Source organism: Mobula hypostoma, chromosome 12, assembly GCF_963921235.1.
Source record: "Mobula hypostoma chromosome 12, sMobHyp1.1, whole genome shotgun sequence".
NCBI lineage: Eukaryota > Metazoa > Chordata > Chondrichthyes > Myliobatiformes > Myliobatidae > Mobula > Mobula hypostoma.
The window spans coordinates 89,387,708-89,400,171 of record NC_086108.1 but is presented as its reverse complement, the minus strand read 5'-3'; positions in this window follow the sequence as shown (position 1 = coordinate 89,400,171).

Here is a 12,464-nt window from a genome sequence, read left to right as displayed (position 1 = left end):
ATTACAGGTCCTTCAGCCCATAATGCTGTGCTAACCATGTAACCTACTCTAGAAGCTGCTTAGAGTTTGCATTCTGCATAGTCCTCTACTTTCCTAAGCTCCAAGTATCCATCTAGAAGTATCTTAAAAGACCCTATTGTATCTGCCTCTACCACCTCTGCTGGCAGTGCATTCCATGTACCCAGCACTCTCTGTATGAAAAACTTACCTCTAACACCCCCCTAGTACCTGCTTCCAAGCACCTTAAAACTATGACCCCTCGTGTTAGCCATTTCAGCCCTGGGGAAAAGCCACATGATCAATGCCTCTCATCATCATGACACATCAACAGAGGGCAGGCAGAACAAAAAATGCAAGATTGTGAGGAAGAGGGTAGGATAAAGATATGAGAGAAAAGGGGGGAAATAAGGGGAAAAAAGCAGGAGTTATGGTGTCAGGTCTGGAGCAGGAGCCAATATATGCACCGGGAATAGACACTGGGGCAATATAGATAGGGCATGAAGTGAACAGCCTGCATAGAGAATATTTAACTACAGAATAAGATTAGATTGGAAGCAAAGGGTCAAAGTTGTCACAGATCACTGATTCCACTGATTATCGGAGGCAAGGAGCTTGAACAGGTGAATATTTCTCTTGAATGCCTCAATAACTGATCATTAATCCGACTACCAAAGAGAGAGTCAGAAGCCATTTAAGTAGAACAAACCTGTTAGATAATTATAATAATTGATTATTTAATTGATAATGCAGAGCAAAGAGAATAACTAGAGTAACTTAGTTTTGTCAGCGAAGCGAACATTCACATAATGACACTAATTAACAAATCTGTGGCCCTGCTCCAATTCTAATGGGTTATTTTACAATATTTACACAGAATAATCTCTCCACATTTACTTTCTCCAAACCTTTGTCTGCCTGAATGCTGGTGCGTCCTTTGTATTATTTAATGCCACAATTCTATTATCAACTTTGAGTTCAGTCTAACTGTCCACCCTGCCTGCGAATTTTACCTCCTACTCAGTTAAAGCAACTCACAGTCCAAATGAACGTGTCACTTGATTTAACATACAACACACCTGTGGGTGTACTGGCAGGCAGCCCCAGCATGACCTTTGGTGTGTTGGCTGTTAACACAAATTATGCATTTCATTGTGATAAATAAACTTGAATCTTCAAAATTTGAAGTTATTACCAAAGTACACATATGTTATCATATTCAACTTGAATCTTGAATCTTGAATGAATTAAAACAACCCCAGTCCATATGAAGGGTCTCAACAATACTGACTGTCCATTATTCAACAGATAAATCCCTTGGACCTGATGGAATGCACCCTCGGGTTCTGAAGGAAGTAGCTGGTGAGATTGCGGAGGCATTAACAATGATCTTTCAAGAATCGATAGATTCTGGCATTGCTCAGATGACTGGAAAATTACACATGTTACTCCGTTATTTAAGAAGGGTGGGAGGCAGCAGAAAGGAAACTATAGACCTGTTGACCTGATATCAGTGGTTGGGAAGTTGTTGGAATTGATTGTTAGCGATGACATTATGGAATACCTGGAGGCACATAATAAGATAGGCCAAAGCCAGCATGGTTTCCTGAAAGGAAAATCCTGCTTGACTAACCTACTGCAATTTTTTGAGGAAATTACGAGCGGGGTAGACAAAGGAGATGCAGTAGATGTCATTTACTTGGATTTTCAGAAGGCCTTTGACAAGGTGCTGCACGTAAGGCTGTTTAGCAAGATAAAAGCCCATGCAATTACAGAGAAGGTACTAGCATGGGTGGAGCATTGGCTGATCAGCAGAAAACAGAGAGTAGGAATAAAAAGATCCTATTCTGGCTGGCTGCTGGTTACCAGTGGAGTTCCACAAGGGTCAGTGTTGGGACTGCTGCTTTTTACGGTGTATGTCAATGATTTGGACTATGGGATTAATGGATTTGTGGCTAAATTTGCCGATAATACAAAGATAGTTGGAGGAGCGGGTAGTGTTGAGGAAACAGAGACTTTGCAGAGACTTAAATAATTTAGGGAAATGGGCAAAGAAGTGGCAAATGAAATACAATGTTGGACTTCGGTGGAAGAAATAAATGGGCAAGCTATTATTTAGATGGGGAGAGAATTCAAAATACAAATATCCAAAGGAATTTTGGAGTCCTTGTGCAGGATGCCCTAAAAATTAACCTCCAGGTTGAGTCGGTGGTGAAGAAGGCGAATGCAATGTTGGCACTCATTTCTAGAGGTATAGAATATAAGAGACAAGAGCAGGGATGTGATGTTGAGCATCTATAAAGCACTCGTAAGACCACACTTGGAGTATTATGTGCAGTTTTGGGCTCCTTATTTTAGAAAGGATATACTGACATTGAAGAGGGTTCAGAGAAGATTCACGAGGATGATTCCAGGAATGAAAGGGTTACAGTATGAGGATCGTCTGGCAGCTCTTGTCCTGTACTCCCTGGAGTTCAGGCGAATGAGGGGGGATCTCATAGAAACATTCCAAATATTAAAAGGCCTGAGCAAATTAGATATGTAAAAGTTATTTCCCCTGGAAGTGGAGTCTAGAATAAGAGGGCATGACTTCAGGATTGAAGGAAGTCCATTTAGAACAGAGATGTGGAGAAATTACTTGAGTCAGAAGGTGGTAAATCTGTGGAATTTGTTGCCATGAGCAGCTGTGGAGGCCAAGTCGTTAAGTGCATTTAAGGCAGAGATACATAGGTTCATGATTAGCCAGGGCATCAAAGTGTATGGGGAGAAAGTAGGGGAGTGAGGAAGACTGGAAGAATTGGATCAGCCCATGATTGAATATGGCGGAGCAGACTCGATGAACCAAATGGCCTACTTCTGCTCCTATATCTTACAGATGTTGCTTGACCAGCTGAGTTCCTCCAATAGCTTGCTTATGGCTCCAGATTCCTGCATGTGCAGTCTCGAGTGTTTCCACAAGCATAATGGTATAAGTTTTGTCCAGTCATACTTACTTAATTTTTGCCATTATGCCACTGCTGCCTAGGGCAGAAATAAAGCTCCTCCATCTCTGGTGGTGTTCAGGGTTCTTTCATCATTATCAGTAGCTTCCTCTTGGTTTTCATTACAGTCAGTCATGCAAGTCCCGGGTGGAGACTCAGGAATACAGTCACATGCAGAAGGAATCTTCATTGCTGTTTTCACAACAATTTTGTTACTGGTCAGGGTTGGTAGCCCTGAGCTGAACCACTGAACCTGGAGGACCAAAAGACCACTATTAGTCTGGCCTCCATCCTTGGACCTACTTGGCTTGGGTGACCCTACCAAAAGTCAAAGCATAAAGCCCTGACTCCAGACAACATAGCTCTCTGGGTCATTGCGCCACACAAGCCTCCAATCCCTACAAGGTTTCTCCAATCATGTAGTATTTAAAAATAAGGATCCCAAAGCTGAAGTAATGATCCAGAGAAATAATTAAAACAGTGTTCAAGCTAGCAAACAAGATGAATACATTTTTACTTAGTCCAGGTAATAGATTGCCCATTAATCAAGGATCTAAGTTGCCTGAACTTCTGCACTCAATCCATGTCCTCGACCACCCCCACTGTACCCAAAAACAGTACCTTGAAAAAGTACTGTATCATTTTATAAATTTAAAATATATTGAAGTTTAACTTAATCTACAAACTATTGTCCATCATGTCATATCAAAATAAAAATTTCAAAGCCTGTCAATAATTACTTAAAATTAAAAACCAAAACTATGAAGCTGAAAAAGTATTCACTCCCATTGGAATTACTGCGCTAACTTTCCCCTGGTACAATTCTATAGATTACCTTCTCAACTCAATCAATTTGTTAGAAAATTGGAGGATTGTCTGAAAAAACACCTCCTCTCTCTGTGAGGTCCAACAGCATGGTAGATTTTCAACAGACCAATCACAACTAAGACAATCAACCATTTGGATCAGCAAATTTGCTGATGATACAAAGATTGGAGGTGTAGTAGACAGTGAGGAAGGTTTTCAGAGTCTGCAGAGGGACTTGGACCAGCTGGAAAAATGGGCTGAAAAATGGCAGAGTTTAATACAGACAAGTGTGAGGTATTGCATGTTGGAAGGACAAACCAAGGTAGAACATACAGGGTTAATGGTAAGGCACTGAGGTGTGCAGTGGAACAGAGGGATCTGGAAATACAGATACAAAATTCCCTAAAAGTAGCGTCATAGGTAGATAGGGTCGTAAAGAGAGCTTTTGGTACATTGGCCTTTATTAATCAAAGTATTGAGTATAAGAGCTGGAATGTTATGATGAGGTTGTATAAGGCATTGGTGAGGCTGAATCTGGAGTATTGTGTTCAGTTTTGGTCACCAAATTACAGGAAGGATATAAGTAAGGTTGAAAGAGCGCAGAGAAGGTTTACAAGGATGTTGCCGGGACTTGAGAAACTCAGTTACAGAGAAAAGTTGAATAGGTTAGGACTTTATTCCCTGGAGCGTAGAAGAGTGAGGGGAGATTTGATAGAGGTATATGAATTATGATGGGTATAGATAGAGTGAATGCAAGCAGGCTTTTTCTACTGAGGCAAGGGGAGAAAAAAACCAGAGGACATGGGTTAAGGGTGAGGGGGGAAAAGTTTAAAGGGAACATTAGGGGGGGCTTCTTCACACAGAGAGTGGTGGGAGTATGGAATGAGCTGCCAGACGAGGTGGTAAATGCGGGTTCTTTTTTAACATTTAAGAATAAATTGGACAGATACATGGATGGAAGGTGTATGGAGGGATATGGTCCGTGTGCAGGTCAGTGGGACTAGGCAGAAAATGGTTCAGCACAGCCAAGAAGGGCCAAAAGGCCTGTTTCTGTGCTGTAGTTTCTATGGTTTCTATTTAAGGTAAATCAGGGAAATGATAATAGAGAAAGCACAAATCTGGGGAAGGGTACAAGGCCATCTTAAAGGCACTGAACATACTTTGGAGCTCGGTGTAATTGACAGAGAAAAGATGGAAAAAATCAAACCACAACCACATTGCCTAGGTCAGGCAGACCCTCTAAATTTATTCGCAGAGAACAATGACACATATAAGATAGAAGAGAAGCTACTGTAATGCCAACAGTCACTCTTAGTGAACTGCTGAAATCAGTGATGGCAACTGGAGATAAACTTCATGGCTTCACAGTCTCTAAGGACTTGCACAAAAAGGGGTTTATGGAATCGTGCAAGGAAGATGCCTTGGTTAAAATAAAAAACACATCCTTGCCCATAAGGACTTTGCAAGGAGTCACTTAGTAGATACTATAAAGATGTGGAAGAGGGTCTTGTGGTCAGATGGGACTAAAGTGGAACTTTCTGCCCCCAACATTAAGTGTTGTGTGTGGCATAAATCTAATACTGCGCATCAGCCGGGTAACGCCATCCCTACAATAAAGTATGAGACTATCATGTCAATGTTTGAATGAATTAGTGCTATTTAGACCTATCTGTGAAAAAAGTATTCTTCTTCAGTCCATCACACCTACTGGGGCATTGGCCGCAGGAAACAGCTTATGAGATTCATCTGTCTTGGGCAAGTCTTTCAAGTTGCCCCAGGTGTAGCCCATCTTTTGTCTACTAGGTTCAAAGTACAAAATTCAAATTAGATTTACGATAAAAGTACATATATATTACTGTATACAACCCTGAGATTCATTTTATTGCATGCATACTCAGTAAAACCAATAACTGTAATAGAATCAATGAAAGGGCGCATCAACAGGCAGATAACCAGTGTGCAAAAGACAACAAACTATGCAAATACAAAAAGAAACAAAAAGAAGAACTAATACTAATAATAAATAAATAAGCAATAAATAACGAGAACATGAGATGAAGAGTCACTGAAAGTGATTCCATAGGTTGTGGAGTGAAATTATCCCATCAGGTTCAAGAGCCTAGTAACTGTTCCTGAATTTGATGATGTGAGTCCTGAGGCTCCTGTACCTTCTTCCTGATGGCAACAACAAGAAGAGAGCATGACCTGGGCGCTGGTGGTCCCTGATGATGGGTGCTGCTCTCCTGTGACAATGTTCTGTGTAAATGAGCTCAGTGAAGGGAAGGGCTTTACCAGTGATGGACTGGGCCACATCAACTACTTTTTTGAACAATTTTTGGTCAAGGACATTGGTGCTTCCAAACAAAGCCGTGATACATCCAGTCAACATACTCTCCACAACACATCTACAGAAGCTTGTCAATGTTTTTAGATGTCATGCTGAATCTTCACAAACTTGTAAGGAAATAGAGGCGCTGCAGTGGTTTCTTCATAATTGCATTTAAGTGCTGGGCCCAGGGCAGGTCTTCTTAAATAATAACACCAAGGAATTTAAAGTTGCTGACCCTCTCCATCTCTGATCCTCCAATGCGGACTGGTTCATGGCCCTCTAGTTTTGTTCTTCTGAAGTCAATAATTAGCTCTTTGCTCTTGCTGACATTGAGTAAGAGGTTGTTGTTGGGGCATCATTTGGCCAGATTTTCAAGCTCCCTCCTAAATGTCGATTTATCACTGTCTTTTAATTGGGCCTATGACAGTGGTGTCCTTCCTCTCCAACGGTGATATCTTCAACACTTCTGTTGGCATTTCTGTAGCTTTGTGTTTTTTTTATGGGATGGGGTTGTTAGCCCCATGCCCAACCCTCCTTCTTTCACAGCTGGGCTTGGGACCATGCATGGCGGAGTTGTGACAAACCTGAAGACTCAATAAATCATAGTTTGACTCTGAAAAGAAAATCACCTTTACAAATGTGCATTTAATAAATGTGGAAAATACATTATAATAAATAAATTATACCTTGTCCTTTCAAGCTGCCAACTAATATTACAAAGCTTCTCTTTATAAATAATGCAGAGATTAGACGCAGTACTGAAACATGAGGATAATTAAACTGAACAAAAAAGAAAGAAAATATTGCACACCTCTGGCTGTTTATAGAAAAAAGTACTATTTCAGTAACAAAAGACAATTTATACGGTCCGATTAATTGTTAATATAGTATAAAATCCTAAAATAATGTAGTGACGTGTGTTAGATCAGTTAATAATCCTACATATAGCAAATTATTTTAAGTCTCAAGAGAGCTCAAGAATGATGATTCACATGAGCTATGGAATCTTTAAATTTTAGAATAACGAAAGCTGTCTGAGGACATACCTTTCATAGCAACTGCTTCCTTCTGAGGGATTTTGCTTTCTTAGACTTCAGTGGGAAGGAGAAATTAAACCAGGGGTGTTTGGAATTTCCAGATGTCAAGTTTAAGTTCAAGTTTATTGTCATTTAACCAAATGCATGTACGGTATACTGCCAAACGAAACAATGTTCCATAGACCAGGATGCAAAATACAGAACATATAATTCACACACAACTCATAAAGTAATATTACCACAAATGAATTCACAAATAATAAAATATATTCCAGAAGATTGACATTTAACGTAAAGTGCATTTACAATACAAGTTAAATTGACAACACATGTTAAATTGACATTTAACATAAGGTGCATTTACAACACAAGTTAAAAAGTAAAAAAAAACACAACTGGCACTTCACACTTGATGGGACCTGGGTGGTGGCAGGGAGTTCAGTAATCTCTTGGGTTGGGGAAGAAACTGTTTCCCATCCTAACAGTCCTTGTCTTATTGCTATTGTACTTCCTGCCTGATGGTAGGGGGTCAAAGAGATCGTTGGATGGATGGGAAGGATCGATGACAATGCTAGGAGCTCTGTTCATGATAACTATTTTGGATGATCCTTTTAGCAGTCCTTGCAGTCAGATACCTGTAAAGATGGCGATGCAGCTGGTCAGGACATTCTCAAAGGTGCTTCTGTAAAAATTGGTTAGAATGAGGGAATGGAGCCTCGCTCACTGCCTCAATTTCTTCAGGAAGTAGAGACGATGCTGCGCTTTCTTGGCTAAAGAGGAGAGATCATCTGTTACGTGCACTCCCAGAGACTTTGCACTCTCTCTATGGAGGAGCCACTTATGTGCAGAATGGAAAGGTCAGCCTGCACCTTCCGAAAGTCCACAATCATCTCTTTAGTCTTGGTTACACTGAGACTCAAGTTGTTGTCTTGCACCATTATATCAGCTGCATTACATCCTCTATATATGTCATCTTTCTGTTGTAGCTGATGAGACCAACCACTGCTGTGTCAGCAGCAAACTTGATGTTTCAGTTTGCACTGGAAATAGCAGTCAAGTGTCAACAGTGGGCTGAGCACACAGCCCTGGGGGGCACCAGTGCTCAGCGTGATGGAGCTAGAGATGTTGCTGCCAACACGAACTGTTTAGTCATTTGGTCAAGAAATCCAAGATCAAGTTACAGAGAGAAGCATTGAGACCCAACGAGGACAATTTTCTCACCAGCTTCTGAGGAATAATTATACTAAACACTGAGCTGAAGCTGATAAATGGCAGTGTGGTTTATGAGGCACCATTTTCCAGATGGGACAGGACAGAGTGGAAGGTAGAAGCTATGGCATCGTCAGTGAGCACTAAGTTGCATTGATTCAAAATGGAGAGGCAACATGGTGTTGGGAGGCTGTACTGAGGACAAATGACAAGCTTAACCTAGATCTTTTATACTTTCACAACTTTATTTTGATCAGAGATGGTTTACTTCTGGAAGTGTACTTAGAACTTGATCTGTTTCCTTTGGAGGGTTTACCAAATACCCAGTAGACTTTACCTAGAATTGCTACTTTAGCGGTCTGCCTTTGACCATAGACCTTTTGCTTCTGGACTCTACTTTTATTTGTGGATTCTGCTTTTAAGCAGAGAAGTTATCACACTCTGGTCACACTGATTACTTGGAATTCAAAGGTAACAATTCAGGTCGTCCATAGCATTTTACATTTTTACACTACTCTCGTAATAACAGTTTGCACGCTGTCGGAGCGGTGCTGCCAGGATAATCAAGGACACAACCCACCCAGCCAACAGAATTTTTGTCCCTCTTCCCTCTGGGAGAAGGCTCGAGAGCTTGAAGGCTCGTACGGCCAGATTTAAGAACAGCTTCTTTCCAACTGTGATAAGTCTGCTGATCGGATCCTGACCCGGATCTGGGCCGTACCCTCCAAATATGCGGACCTTCCTCTCGGTCTTTTTGCACTACCTTACTTTCCATTTTTCTATTTTCTATTTATGATTTATAATTTAAATTTTTAATATTTACTATTGATTTGTAATCCAGGGAGCGGGTAGCGCAGAATCAAATATCGCTGTGATGATTGTATATTCTAGTATCAACTGTTTGGCAACAATAAAGTATGAAATATAAAGTATAAAGTGTAAAAGTATACTGCTCACTGTAACTCCGTGTGGGTGGGAATACTGAGGTACCAGGGGTGCGTGCAGTAACAAGTGAGAGAAGACCAGAAAGTACGAGTGCATAGAGTGTCAGAACTGGATGCTGAGCAGAGAGATGACTTCACCTGGAAGAGAAAGCTTATAATGAGCAACATTACAACTGGATGCAGAATAAGGGCAAGTTAGGGAGGATCACACAAAACGCTGGAGGAACTCAGCAGATCGGTCAGTGGAGAGGAATAAAGAGCTGATGCTTTGGGCAGAGACCCTTCATCGGAACTGGAAAGGAAGAGGAAAGAATCTAGAATAAGTAGGAGGAGGTGGATGGGGAAGGAATCCAAGATGGAAGGTGATAGGTGAGGCCAAATGTGGGGGAAGGTATGATTGTTATGATTATGATTATGAGGACACGCAGTCCCCTTTTATTGTCATTTAGTAATACATGCATTAAGAAATGATAAAAATGTTTTTCCAGAATGATATCACGAAAACACATGACAAACCGACTTAAAAACTAACAAAAACCACATAATTATAACATACAGTTACAATAGTGCAAAGTAATACCGTAACTTGATAAGAATGGACCATCGCACAGTAAAAGTCTCAGAGTCTCTCAAAGTCCCATCATCTCACGCAGACGGTAAACCTCCAGTGTCGCCAACTTGCCGACGCAGCATCCCGGAAGTACCCGACCACAGTCCGACTCCAAGTCTGTCTGAAAAACTCCGAGCCTCTGACCACCTCCCGACACCGAGGCACCGAGCACCATCTCTGCCGAGTATTTCGACCCTGGCCCCGGCAACAGGCGATACGCAAAGCTGAGAATTTGGGGCCTTCGTCTCCGAAGATTCTCAATCGTACAGTAGCAGTGGCAGCGAAGCAGGCATTTCAGAAGTTGCTCCAGATGTTCCTCTGCGCTTTCACGGCTGTCCCCATCAAATCCGGATTGATGCACGGCCCCTAGTTACACATATCGATATCATTCGGAACGGCCGCACGCGCTGCGTCGTACTGCCATCTTCTCCTCCCTCATGGGTTGGTGGGGAGAGGGTTGAAGAAAGAAGCTGGGATGTGACAGACAGAAGAAATAGAGGATTGAAAAGAAGGAATCTGTGCTAATGTTAGGAGGAACAATGTCAAAGTGTTAACACTATCGAATTACTATTCTAGAGTCACACATTAAAAATCTAGAGCCATGAATTTGAATGCTATAATAATATTTGGGAATATGAATTTAAATTCTGCTAGTTAAGTAACAGGCCATTTTTCAAATGGCTTGAATCTGTAAAGCTGCTAATGATGTTGCTGGATTACTGTAAATAATGCATCTGGTTCAACTAAAAACCCTGATTAAGAGAATTTACCAGGTTTATTTGGTCTAAATGTGACAACTAATACACAAGTATGTGGTTAATTATTATCTTACTGCTGGTATGGTCGAGCAAGCCTGTCACATGAAGCTACTTTTACCATGGACTATATTTTTAAGGATCAGTTTTTATAGTCATTGACTGAGAAAACATGCATTATTACTTCAGATCACAATCATGTAGAGATGAATCAGAGTGACAGAGTCAAACGGAATTGACACAAGCTCTTCAGCCCACTGACTCATGCTAACCAGTAAGCACCCATTCATATAAATTTAAAACTTGTCCTATTTTATTCTTTCTACATCCCACTAACTCTACTATTTGCCTATCAGAATCTGATTATTTTTCTTAACACTGACATATGTTGCGAAATTTGTTGTTTTGCAGCATCAAGACAGTGCAAGACAAAAAAAATTGTAAGTTAGAAAAATAAATAAATAGTGCAAAAGACATATAATGAGGTAGTGTTCATGGGTTCATGGATTGTTCTGAAATCTGATGGCAGAGCGTAAGAAGTTATTCTTAAAACATTGAGTGTGGGTTTATACACTAGAAGGAATTTAGTTTTAACATTGAAGATTCAAGATTCCAGATAGTTTAATGTCATGTCCAGTATACAAGTGTAAAGATGAAGTAATAATTGTTACTCCAGATCTGATGCAGCACTAAAGAAACACAATAAGACAAAAAACACAATAACTAAAAAAAATCTTATAAATATATAACATAACTTACATACATAGGTTGATTGATGTCCATAAAGTGATGTTAGGCACAGGAGTGTCTGTACATAAGGTGACTCTGATAGGAAATGATAAAATAGTGGTGTTGGGGATGTGGAGGGATGGGATAGTGAGTGGAGGTGTTAATCAACCTTACTACTTGGGAAAAATAACTGGTTTTGAGCCTGGTGGTCCTGGCGTGGATATTTTGCAGCCTCCTCCCAGATGGGAGTGGAAAAAATTTAACCTAATAAATTTAGCTAACAGTAAATGAACTAAAAACCTACATCTTTGGGATGTGAGAGGAAATCTGAGGAGCTGAGGAAGCCAGCATGTTTACAGGGAGAATGCATAAAATTCTACCAGTCAGTATTGGAAGCTTCCTCTTACATTGTGAGAGTACCTTCAACTCAAAAGCAGCGACAGGTCAAGGGTCAGCTTTTTCCAAGAATAATCAGCAACCGGCTATACACGTACATACCTACTATTCTGGTGGTTCCTGTATTTGAAAATGAATAACGCAAAATAATTCCATACATTTTCTACTTGGAGTAAATATTTATGACTCTCAACTGAGATGAAATACTTTGACTCTTGCATATCTTACACTCACCTAAAATAAAAGCAATAATAACAACCTTAATGGCACAGTGTTTCGTGCAGAAGATGCATGGATGTCGAGATAAATGTGTTTTTAAGAAAATTTATTCTGATATTAGACTTCTGCATTAATTTCAGATCCAGACTGTAAAACATGGTTGTTGTAGTTGGAATGTGTGATGCATTAATGTGTGGGAAATACTTCCAAGTGTTGTACAAAGGAGTAGGACCTGAGCACTTATTTGTTGCCACAATGTCCCTGGCTAATTCTGATGAATCCTGAAGAAGACACAGTAATCTTTGATCTTTTCATTCGGAGAATGTTGTTAGTTCAGGGAATATTGCTGAGATGAGGATGAGGGTGGACAAGGGGGCTTAAGAAATGAAGTTATCTGAATCCAATAGTGAGCTTTTTAAATTTTAGGCATTGGGAGGTGGCAATAGAATGG